Source organism: Ranitomeya imitator, chromosome 8, assembly GCF_032444005.1.
Source record: "Ranitomeya imitator isolate aRanImi1 chromosome 8, aRanImi1.pri, whole genome shotgun sequence".
Classification (NCBI taxonomy): Eukaryota; Metazoa; Chordata; class Amphibia; order Anura; family Dendrobatidae; genus Ranitomeya; species Ranitomeya imitator.
In genome coordinates this window covers 54,301,029-54,314,757 of record NC_091289.1, presented here as the reverse complement: position 1 = coordinate 54,314,757, position 13,729 = coordinate 54,301,029, and positions in this window count along the sequence as shown.

Sequence of the window (13,729 nt, the reverse complement as noted above, 5' to 3'; positions counted from 1 at the left end):
AAAAGCAAATTCTGCCATGGGTACCGCAGAGCACCAATCATCCTGTCTGGACATAGCAAGACCGCAATATCTGCTCCAAAGACTGATTGGTCCTCTCAGTCTGACCGTTGGTCTCGGGATGGTAGGCTGAAGAAAAGGACAGACTGATACCCAGCCTTTTACAAAAATCCCTCCAGAATTTTGCCACAAATTGCACTCCTCTATCAGACACCAAACTGACAGGCACACCATGCAATCAGACCACATGCTCCATGAATAGTTTTGATAGTGTCTCAGCATTAGGGAGACCCGCTAAAGGTACAAAATGCGCCTGCTTACTGAACCTATCAACAACTACCCAGATAACGGTTTTGCCATGAGAGTGGGGAACATCAGTGATAAAATCCATGGACAGGTGAGTCCACGGTCTAGCTGGAATTGGCAGTGGTACCAATTCCCCGGCCGGCCGGTTACGGGAGGTTTTAGCGCGAGCACAAGTTTCACAGGAAGACACAAACCCAATGACGTCAGAAGCCAACGAAGGCCACCAAAACAGCCTAGTGATGGCTTTACACGTGGCCGAGATTCCAGGATGCCCACTAAGAGCCGAGTCATGGAACTCCCGAAGCACCCTTAACCGATACTGGACAGGTACAAAGAGATTGTCATTGGGTACGGACGAGGGAGCAAGAGATTGGGCTTCACGAATCTCTCGCTCCAATACTGAGGACACCGCAGCCACCACCACTCCGCACTGAAGAATGGAGGAAGGAAGTTCAGGTGGTGAAACTGGGTCCAGGCTACGAGATAAAGCGTCAGCCTTCACATTCTTGGACCCTGGTCTGAAAGTAATAGAAAACTGAAATCGGGAAAGAAGAAAAGTGACCACCTAGCTTGTCTCCGGGTCAACCGTTTGGCAGATTCGATGTAAGAAAGATTCTTGTGATCCGTAATGACAGTAATATGATGGGCAGCCCCCTCCAAAAAATGCCTCCATTCTTCAAATGCTAATTTAATGGCCAACAGCTCCCGATTACCCACATCATAATTCCTCTCAGCAGAGGAAAATTTTCTCGAAAAGAAAGCACAAGGTCTTAAGTTAGTCAACGTGGTGGGCCCTTGGGATAACACAGCCCCCACTCCCACCTCCGAGGCATCCACCTCTACGATAAATGGTTTAGACAAATCAGGTTGAACCAGTACAGGAGCAGTCATGAAACAATTCTTCAAAGAAGAAAACACCCCAAAAGCTGGAGTTGACCAGTTTTTGACATCTGCCCCCTTACGAGTTAAATCTGTGAGGGGTTTGACCACCTGAGAAAACCCCTTTATGAATTTTCCATAATAATTGGCGAAACCCAGAAAACTTGAGATTTCTGGGTTGCACCCAATCCACAATAGCCTGTACCTTCCTAGGGTCCATACGAAACCCCTTAGCGGACAAAATGACCCCTAGAAAGGACAATTCCTGAGCAAAAAATGAACACTTCTCTGGTTTAGCAAATAGTGAGTTCTTCCTAAGCCTCAGAAGAACTGCACAGAGGTGGTCCATGTGACTCTGTTTGTCGGAAGAATATATGAGAATGTCATCCAAATAAAATACCATGAAACGCGTAATAGAATCTGAGAAAACATGATTCATGAAATTCTGAAATACAGCTGGTGCATTAGTCAGACCAAAGGGCATAACCAAATTCTCAAACAAACCTTCAGAGGTGATAAAAGCAGTTTTCCACTCATCCCCCTCCCGCATACGGATGAGATTGTATGCCCCCTGAGGTCCAACTTAGAGAACCACCTGACCCCCGACAATTGGTTATACAAATCGGGGATCAGTGGGAGAGGATAAGTATTTCTTATGGTGATTTTATTAAGTTCTCGAAAATCAAGGCATGGGCGTAAACCACCATCCTTTTTCTTCACGAAAAAGAACCCCGCAGCCACAGGAGAGACAGATGGCCGAATGTGCCCTTTGCGGAGACAATCGGAGATATACTCCTTCATGGCAGCCCGCTCAGGGCGGAGAGATTGTACAGACGGGCTTTGGGCAATTTGGCACCAGGAACCAGATCAACCGCACAATCGAATGGGCGGTGTGGTGGCAAAACCTCATCCTCCTTTTCGGAGAACACATCCTCAAAGTCCTTCAGGTACTCCGGAATACCCTCCAGACTGACGGATGACACAGATACAGAAGCAAGACATCTCTTAGAACAATTGGGACCATATTTAACAATGTCCCGGGATTCCCAGTTTATAACAGGATTATGTAATTGTAACCAGGGAAGCCCCAACACCAGTCCCGCAGGCAGATTGTCCATAACAAAACATGAAATACGTTCCTGGTGTAAAGCACTCACTTTAAGGAGAAACTCTTCAGAAACCATTTTGATGACATTCTTAGCCAGTGGTGCTTTGTCAATGGCAACAACTAGGGTTGAGCGACTTTTACATTTTAGGATCGAGCCGGGTTTCGCGAAACCCGAATATCTTAAAAGTCGAGTCGAGTGAAATCGGCCGATTATCGTGAAAAATCGGGGATCGACCAAAACACGAAACCCAATGCAAGTCAATGGGGAAGCATAGTCGGCAGTGAGTGCAGGACAGGAAAACACCTACAGTGCCCATTTTAATTGCAAAAACATCCATTCTTGTTACTGAAGCTTGTCAATCTTAATTTACCTTATAATAATAGTTAGGCATTGGAAATTGGGGGTCATTTGGCTAAAGTTGTGGGGGGTATGGCTGGTTCAAGTATTTAGTGGGCCCAGGAAACGTGGACCACGTCACGGCAGTGGAGCAGGGAGAGGTCGGTATTTCAACTTTGCAAGTGCTGTGATCCTGAGCAAGCAGGGGGGCCATTTGCATTGGCACTGGCACAGGGCCCATCAAAGTACGGCGGTGTGTTTGCACGGCAGGGGCGCCTCCCACCGGCAGGGGCGCCTCCCACCGGCAGCGACACTTTTGCGTACTATGAGGGGCCCTGTGCCAGTGACGTCGCCAACGAGTATTCCCCCCACACCTGATGAAGGAACCTGCACTTTCATCTGCACCTTCCTCTTTGTCCCCGTGTAAGGTGGTATAGTATGCGGGAAGGGGAACTTGACTTTCAGCAGGGTCAGATTCTGGCTGTGTAGCGTGCAAGAGGAATGTAGTGATCTGGGTCAATGTACCAGCAGAGTCATCTAGCACTGGCTTGGGCAATGGGCAGGATGAGGAGGAAACACAGATATAGGCCCAAATAATAAAGTAGGCTAAATGCATTTCAAAATTGGTAACAGGACTAACCAGGCGGCATTGCTTTGTTCAGTGGAGGACAACTGTAATGAGAGGCTGACACAGTGAGTAGGCCCAAATCAGTAAGTAGGCTAAATGCAGTTCAAAATTGGTAACAGTAGTAAACAGGCGGCACTGCTTTGTTCAGTGGAGGAGAACAGCAAGGAGCGGCAGACACCATTAGTAGGCCCCAACCCAACTAGTAGGCCAAATGCAGTGTAATCTAAAAACTACTTAATGAAAGCCTGAAGATCGAAGCTGAGGAAAGGAGACCAGGAGAAAACCTTGGAGCAGCAGACACCGTTAGTAGGCCCCAACCCAACTACTAGTCCAAATGCTGTGTAATCTAAAAACTACAGTATAATGCACCCCATAATCCTCTGTGTAGTGTAATGCACGCCATACTCCATACAGCATAATGCACCCTATAGTCCTCTATACAATATAATGCACTCCATAATCCATACAACATAATGCAATACATGGTCCATACAGCATAATGCACCCCATAGTCCTTTATACCGTATAATGCACCCATACTCTTCTGTATAGTATAATGCACCCTATAGTCCATAAAGTATAATGCCACCTATAGTCTATACAACATAATGCACCCAATAATCCATACAGTATAATGAACCCCATTGACCTCTGTATAGTATAATGCACCCCATAGTCATCCTTACAGTACAATGCTCCCCATAATCCATACAGCATAATGCACCAGATAATCCTTGCAACATAATGCACCCAATAATCCATACAGAATAATGCAGTTTATTGTGTTTTGGATAGTATAATTCATCACATAGTCATCCACACAGTATATGCACCCTATAGTCCATACAACATAATACATCCCATAGACCATACAGTATAATCCACCCCATGGTCCTCTGTATAGTATACTGAACCCCATAATCCATACAGCATAATGCATCTCATAGTCCACACAGTGTAATGCTCCCCATGGTCCTCTGTATGGTATAATGCACCCCATACTTCATACAGTATAATACAAACTAAAGGCAATGTCATAATTACTTTTTTGTTTTTAACATTTCTCCTTGCTTGGAATTTTTGCATGTTTTCCTGTACACTATGTGGTGAAATGAAAGACGTCATTCAAAAGTACAATTTGTCCCCCCAAAAACAAGCCCTCATATGGCTATGTGGACAGAAAAATAAAAAAGTTGTGAGTTTGGGAAAATTGGAAGAAACAAAGAGGCAAAAATAAAACTTGACCTTGTCATTAAGGGGGTTAAATAATGACTTTACAGGGAGCAAGAAAGGAGATGACAATTATTCTCTTACTCTCTCCGTACACATTGGCCGATCTAGTGAACATGTTACACATCACATAACTTTAGTATCATCATTATTACATAGGGCTTTCACTGCTGCCATTTTCCAGACATCAGTTAATAAATGGAACAACATGACAACTTCCCCAAATAACACTAATTGGAATAAATAGGAAAACTACAAAGATAGATATAAAAGTAATACCCTGCATCTCCTTATAGCATTAATAGAATGTGCTTTCCCTTTAAATTTAGCGCCGCATGCATCATGTGCCTCAACCATCAACCAATAACATCGCAGGATTTGAACTCAAAGAAAGAAACAGACCGTCAGTTGGTGCCAGTCTGCGATTGCTCTAATAGAGAAAAGACCGGCTCCTTACTGATTACTGGAAGTGATACTTGTTGGATTTATACCCGGATCGTTACCTGCTGATTGGACGACAGCCGCCACCGACCGCCCTACAGAGGTGAGAATCATTGTGTCATGAATAAACTGCTGATTTATGTCATCCCGGATACTGACAGTTGGGATCTATACTGAAAGCAAAAGATTTCACCATAAAAACCCAAATATAGATAATGGGGTGATTATGCATAAATGGGATAAAATATGGTGATTTTGAATAAATATTTAAAATGTGGATAATGGTGTATAAATATTAATCTGAAAAACACAGGGCTACATATTTATTCTAGCAATTCCCAGATCCAACAAGAGACCACTGCAAAATTTTCAGTTTGTCTGATTTTTCTCTTTATAGGTATATTTTTGAATAAAATGTACGGTAAATTGTTCTTATAGTCTACAAACTTCTGACAACATGTCTCCGAATTTCCAAGCAATAATTTTTTTTTTCTGAAAAGGAGAAATGGTCCAAAGTTTTTTTTTAAAATGCATCACTTGCAGACCTCATATATTGCAAAGAAAACAAGTTCATAATCATTTAGAAACAACAATCTAATGTTTTAATTCAGGAACAGTTCAGAAATCAATATTTTGTGGAATAACCATGATTTTTAATCACAGATTTTATACATCTTGGCATTCTTTACACCAGTCTTTCACATTGCTTCTGGGGCAAAAATGTAAGCAGTTGTTCTTTGTTTGATGGCTTGTGACTATCCATCGTCCTCTTGATTACATTCCAGAGGTTTTCAATGGGGTTCAGGCCTGGAGATTGGGCTGGCCATGACAGAGTTTTGATGTGGTGGTCTCTTAATTTTTACCAGAGCTATATATATATATATATATATATATATAATAGATATACATATATATTTTTTAAGCACCACTCCAGTGGTTTTCTTTAGTGCACCGTGGGAGTGGTGCTTTATATGTAATTCTCCTGGCCCCGTCTCATATTCATCTGCCACCCCCTTAATCCTTTTCCAGTGTTGCTCCTATCAGTCAATGGCGAAAAGTCACCTGCCATTAGCTCCAGTGCTTCATGGAGTGGCGCAGAGGTCACTTTTCAATACATCCCTATGAGAGCCTAGTTCTTTTTCTCATAAACTTGCATTGAGCTCTTGTGATTTAACTTCTGACCGGCAGCCAGTCAGAAGTTATGGGCACAAGATGGCGCCCTGGGACTGGAGCGCCGTCGGTATAAGAAAGTGATCAGGCAGCTTACATTTAAAGCACCACTTCAACAGTACAAACAAAACGCTGGAGTGGTGCTTTAAGTAGAAAATAGGGTTTGTATTGTTTACTAGCTACAGCGCCACTTCTGTCAGTGGGTCATGTTGGGTATTACTATTAAATACCAATCAAGTCAATAAAGCTGCAATACTGCAAAACATGTAATGCAGGCCGTGGTAGTTACGTTTTGGGTTACACATTAGGTTGATAGCATTACTCTACTAGAGATCCTATAGAAAGAGCCATGCGCTGCATATTCAAGTTTTCATTTTTCTGTATATTAGATTCCAAGAAGAAGAGTAAAAATGGCCATGAGGAAGCGGAAGAGAGAACTGATCGCCCAGTATGAAGAGGAGTGGTAAGTAGATGAGGTTACATCACTGCAGTCATCACAATCTATACACTTACACCAGCAAGTCCATAGTGACCATTACACATCACCACTACACATATTTATGCCATTTACAGCTCAATACTCATGTCAGATCTCCGTGAGGAGAACACCCATCAGGATGTAAGTGAATTATGTGTAGCCATACTACGACCATGTGCAGGAGGCCTAATACTACCTCTTCTATTACAGTTCACGATCTGCCACCCAGGAAGAGGCCAAGAGGAGGAAGACAGAAGATGACGTCCCCCAGCCAGAAGAGCGGGCAGCTTTCACCGCACTCCTTGGTAAGACTCATTGTACCTTCCAAGGTTTCCAGATACAAAGTATTAGATTATATGACATGTATTTTATCATTAATCTATTTCAGGTGTATTATGGTAGAGAAACATGTAGAGAAGTGATCTCCCTCAGCCTCTTATAATTATACCTAGTATGATACGTGGTGAGCAGTGTCGTGGCTTTGGTTTCACCTCAATAGTGATGACATATCTTTAGGACAATTCTTCAGTATCTGATCAGTGGGTGTTGGGTGCCAAATCTCCATCAATCTGATATTGATGAGCTGTCCTGAGGATAATCCATCATTAATGAAGAACTCCACAACCCCAATAATTTAAGATTAATAGCAATAAAAATGTTTTCATTACAAAGTTCATAGCGAAATAAATCTATTTTTCTCATTTTTGTAGAAGAATACATCAGACGTTTTCTAGCCAGGGACAGCTGTCTTAAGATTTCGGACAAGGTATTATTGTAGTGAAGGATAAGAAATCCTCCAGATCTGAGAAGATCCATCATAGGGAAATAAAGGGCTTATTCTTATGTAATAGTGGCCAGATATTACCATACATAGGAATATACTGCTAAATATGTTCTGTATTTTATATACCCTCTAACTCTACTCTTCCCTCTAGTACCTCCTCGCCATGGTCGTCGCTTACTTTAGGAGAGCAGGACTGCGATCTTCAGAATATGGAACCTTCTTCTTTCCAGCTCTGTGAGTCTCTTTTATTATTACACATTCATGTCTATAAATAACTTTATTTTATTGTAAAACCAAGATATCTTTTCTACCACTTGGCTAAATACATGATAATTGCATTTGTTGTTGCTTGTCTGTAATTTCTTCTGAAGTGTATTATAATTTGTTTGTTTTCATTTCTTTCCCTCCAGGTTTTTAGCCAACCAGTTTGAAGAAGACGTGCCGTATCAACGGGAGATCTACCGCTGGGCCCTTGGATGGACGTGGAGGATGAAGAAGGACCGACTACTACAATTCCGCAATGTTCTGCTCACCAGGATGGAATTTCGGGCTTGGGTGGATCGGGCCACCTGTGATCTGGTTAGCAATATAAACAATGATAATATAAACTGATCTGTAAATATATATCACAATATAAACAGTATACTTAAATGAATCCCTTAGACCTGATGGAGAACTTGTACTTACTTTGCAAAGCCACATCAAAATGGTCTTGTGATCCTGATATTAGGCAGAGCGTTCTATGAGTGCAGCCATAGCTGGACTCAAGAAATGCTTGTTTTAATATCAATCAAGAAAATAAGTGATTATAAAGTCATTCTGCCATAGATTTTCAGTAATCACACCAGTATCATCAGGTCTAAAATATATGCAAATTGCATTATGATTAGTGGTGACATATTCGCTTTAAACTCTGATTGTAATCAATTTTTCAATTCTAGATCATGGCACAAGACCCTGACCACTGGGCATGGAAGAGAGAGAGGAATATCCATCACAGCTGGGCAATCCGTTGGTGCAGGAGGAGTAAAGCCCTTTCCTGCTCCCTCTGTAACATCGTTCCATGCAAGAAGGAGGAAGATGTGAATATCTAATGCCTGGAAACAGAGCTGTTAGACCTCCAAGAAGAAGAACATGGCTGGAAGAGGAACAGAGCTGCTGGACCTACAAGAAGAAGAACATGGCTGGAAGAGGAACAGAGCTGCTGGACCTACAAGGAGAAGAACATGGCTGGAAGGGGAACATAGATGCCGGTCCTACAAGAAGAAGAACATGGCTGGAAGGGGAACATAGATGCCGGTCCTACAAGAAGAAGAACATGGCTGGAAGGGGAACATAGATGCCGGTCCTACAAGAAGAAGAACATGGCTGGAAGGGGAACATAGATGCCGGTCCTACAAGAAGAAGAACATGGCTGGAAGAGGAACAGAGCTGCTGGACCTACAAGAAGAAGAACATGGCTGGAAGAGGAACGGAGCTGCTGGACCTACAAGAAGAAGAACATGGCTGGAAGGAGAACATAGATGCCGGTCCTACAAGAAGAACAGCTAGAAGACATGAGGGATGAAAAACTGGAGAAAGTAGAGAAGTATGCCTAATAGTCACACACTGAAAATACACATCTCACTGTACACAGACAACATACAGACATTTCATATACTGTACACATAGACACACTATATACTCACATTATATATTAGATTCCTTTATATGGCGTTGATCCAGGGAACTAGTCTGATTGCCGTATGTGGAGTCAGGAAGGAATTTTTTTCCCCAATGTGGAGCTTACTCTTTGCCACATGGGTTTTTTTGCCTTCCTCTGGGTTTTTTTTGCCTTCCTCTGGATCAACATGTTAGGGCATGTTAGGTTAGGCTATGGGTTGAACTAGATGGACTTAAAGTCTTCCTTCAACCTTAATAACTATGTTACTATGTTATTTTATCACACTTGTACTTTATAGTGGTAACCTCCCTTAGTATGCCCGGAGGAAGGGCAGTACAGCAGCCATGGTTTCCCTACAGGTTTCCACCACTGGGGGTTTTCCTGTCCTGAGTGTTGCTGTACGCTCTTTGTGAGTGATGAGAGGTAACCAGCACATATAAAGCATATAATAAACTTCACACTATTTAAACTCTCCATGATGTGTCTGAGTGTTTATTTGATACTTTTATGCGTGGACAGGATCGCCATCAGGGCATTACTGCCCTCACTGTAGTGAGGGACCCGGTGAGGGTGTACATCAAGAAGGAAACAACACGTGCCACCTAGTGAGCACTTACAGTACTTGGGCTGTCATAGTACGGGACTACTGTTATACACAGGAATAATTGAAAGTATATAAAGGATATTATAAATCCAGCAGATAAGCATACATCACCTCAAAAGAGGGGAAAATAACCACAGCAGACAAAAAGTTATCAGTATAACTCAAGTACATCCATAGCTTCTCTATGTATACTTATCCTAATACAGGTAATTTGTAATGGTAGCTCATATGGATATATCTAAAGTGCATATTGCATCAATGCATATTCCTCTGAGGACATAGCTTACCCGTATTAAAGGTGCAAGTGCAGACTAGTGATCCCCAGGGTCCGCCCCGATGCGGGTTTCGAGTACGCTTTCTCACAGGGGTATAACATTTGGAATGTCATGCCTGCTTGTAAGTGTATGGGATGATTGGTCTCCAGTGTGCCAGCGTGTGCGGTCAGAGACCCGCGCCGGAAGTACCCGTCACCTGATCAGCCTCTCTGGATCCTCGCACGTCCGTATGCAACCATACAGCTCTGGCAAAAATTAAGAGGCCACCACATCAAAACCCCCATCATGGGCAGCCCAATCTCCAGACCTGAAACCCATTGAAAACCTCTGGAATGTAATCAAGAGAATGATGGATAGTCACAAGCCATCAAACAAAGATGAAGTGCTTACATTTTTGCACCAGAAGCTGTGTGAAAGTCTTGTGGAAAGCAGCCAAGACGCATGAAAGCTGTGATTGCAATCATGGTTATTCCACAAAATATGGATTTCTGAACTCCTCCTGAGTTAAAACATTACTATTGTTGTTTCTAAATGATTATGAACTTGTTTTCTTTGCATTATTTGAGGTTTTTAAGCACTGTTTTTTTACATTTTTACCATTTCTCCTTTTCAGAAAAAAAATACAAAATTTATTGCTTGGAAATTCGGACACATGTTGTCGGAAGTTTATGGACTTAAAGAACAATTTACATTTTACTCAAAAATATACCTATAACGAGAAAAATCAGAGAAACTGAAAATGTTGCAGTGATCTCTTAATTTTTGCCAGAGTTGTATATGTTTGTTACAGTCAGGTCCCCTACTGTATGACAATAGGAATAGAAGAATATTTTGGTATTGCCGAGTTCAGAATCGCCCGATCTATCAATAAAAAAAGGATTAACCTGATCACTAAAAGGAGTAGCGAGAAAAAAGTAAAAATGCCAGAATTATGTTTTTTTGGTCGCCGTTACATTGCATTAAAATGCAATAAAGGGTGATCTAAAGACTGTATCTGAACCAAATGGTATCATTAAAAACATCAGCTCCCGCAGGCAATAAATAAGCCCTCTCCAAACCTGAGATCATGAAAAATGAAGATGCTACGGGTATCAGAAAATGGCGCAATTTAATTTTTGTTTAACAAATTTTGGATTTCTATTTCACCACTTAGATAAAAATGAAGCTAGATATGTTTGGTGTCTATGAACTCATAATGTCCTGGAGAATCATAATGGCAGGTCAGTTGTAGCATTTTATGAACATGCTAAAAAAAAAAAAAAACAACTGTGGGATTGTACTTTTTGTAATTTCACCGCACTTGGAATTTTTTCCCATTTTCCAGTACACAATATGTTAAAACCAATGGTGTCGTTCAAAAGTACAACTTGTCCCGCAAAACAAGCCCCCACATGGCCACATTAACAGAAAAATATAAAAGTTATGGCTCTGTGAAGAAGGGGAGCGAAAAACAAAAACGCCAAAATGAAAATACCTCCGGTCTTAAAGGGGTTTGAAGGGAATCTGTCACCCCAAAAATCGTATATGAGATAAGGCCACCAGCATTCTATAATGATGTAGATAAGTCCTGATGTAACCTGAAAGGTAAGAAAAACAGGTTATATTATACTCACCCAGGGGTGGTCCCGCTGTGGTCCGGGCCCTATGGGCGTCGCGGTCCGGGTCTGGCGCCTCCTATCTTCATACGATGATGTCCTCTTCTTGTCTTCCTGCCGCGGCTCTGGCGCAGGAGCACTTTGTCTGCCCTGTTGAGGGCAGAGCAAAGTACTGCAGTGTGCAGGAGCTGGGAAAGGTCAAAGTGGCCTGGCGCCTGCGCACTGCAGTACTTTGCTCTGCCCTCAACAGGGCAGACAAAGTACATCTGCGCCAGAGCCGCGGCAGGAAGACAAGAAGAGGATATCATCGTATGAAGATGGGAGGTGCTGGACCCGGACCGCAGCAGGACCGCCCCTGGGTGAGTATAATCTAACTTGTTTTTCTTACCTTTCAAGTAACATTGGGGGCTTATCTACAGCATTACAGAATGCTACATATAAACCAGATCAAACAAAGCACCATAAATAAAAAGTATCCAAGGTGCGTGGATATAAATCTAGGGTTCAGTGCAATAACCAATAGCCATATAAACCAAAAGAAAGACAGCACTATGAAGAACCAAGTAAAACATGAATCAATCTTTATTAAAGTATAACTCCAGAAGGTAATAATAAAAAACAGTAAACAAAAAACAAGGAGAACAAAACCAGGCAAGGACAATGATCACCAAACTCCGACAGTGTGGTGGCAGCAGGTAGTAACTATAATACAGACTGTTGTGATGCTATACCATATAGTAAATAATCCACCAGTAAATAACAGCACTGCCTGATAAAGTGCAAGGGTGCATACTGAAAAGAGTAGCCGAATAAGTGAATAGCATTAGTGCAATGTATAGCACCTTAACCTGCACATCAGTGCCAGTGATAGTAAGTATCAACAAGTATAACACCTAAAATAAGTCTATCATGTTACCAGGGGCAGTGTGGTCTCATTTGCAGGTAACATGATAGACTTATTTTAGGTGTTATACTTGTTGATACTTACTATCACTGGCACTGATGTGCAGGTTAAGGTGCTATACATTGCACTAATGCTATTCACTTATTCGGCTACTCTTTTCAGTATGCACCCTTGCACTTTATCAGGCAGTGCTGTTATTTACTGGTGGATTATTTTCAATATAGTGTGTAGCATCACAACAGTCTGTATTATAGTTACTACCTGCTGCCACCACACTGTCGGAGTTTGGTGATCATTGTCCTTGCCTGGTTTTGTTCTCCTTGTTTTTTGTTTACTGTTTTTTATTATTACCTTCTGGAGTTATACTTTAATAAAGATTGATTCATGTTTTACTTGGTTCTTCATAGTGCTGTCTTTCTTTTGGTTTATATAGCATTACAGAATGCTGTAGATAAGCCCCTGATGCCGGTGGCCTTAGCTCATACACAATTTTTGGGGTGACAGATTTCCTTTAAGTCAGATTCTCTGCTGTATGACACTAGGAACAGAAGAATTTTGTGGTGGCCTCTGAATCAGGCCTCTATAGCACACTAGATGCTACAAACTATTTTATAATCAGGTGCCCTACTATATGACATTTAGCAACAGAAAAAAAATTTTGGCTATGTGCGTGAGATTGGCAGACAGCTTAATTTTAACCCAACAAAATTACAAAGTTTGATACGGAGGCCTGTCAAACTTTTTGCAACTTAAAAATTACAATATTTTATTAATGTGCCTTGGGTCTACAGACAGTTTCATTTTACCACAGCACTAAATGTCAAGGAGAGATACAGCAGGTTGTTTCACATTTAGCTAGTGAAAAAAATATTATTTAGAATGCTACACTCGTGCATGGAGCACAATAGAAACAGTGCACAACACAGTTGTAGGACCTGTGCCTGTGCTGGAAGGTACATTTAACAGCCACACTGGACACTAGCTAGCTACACTATCTGACTGATATACAACCACCTAGCTAACTAGTTAAAATCTTTACATGGAGAGGGACATGTGATTTCAGCAGCCAATGACACAAGCCGTTGTGTCAGGACATTGTGGGTGTTTTCTGCGCCCTGATTGGCTAGCCGCAATGTGCACACATACAGTTAGGAAAAAAAAACTTTACAAGAAGGCAGCGCCTATGAGCTCTGTAACCCTCTCCCCTCATCAAACACATGCAAAATGCTCTTGATACACCACGATTATCGTAGCAAAAGTGATGAAAATACTTTTGTGGCAACGCCAATATTTTCCTGCACTTATCACCGAATGTTACTGATTTCTCCCG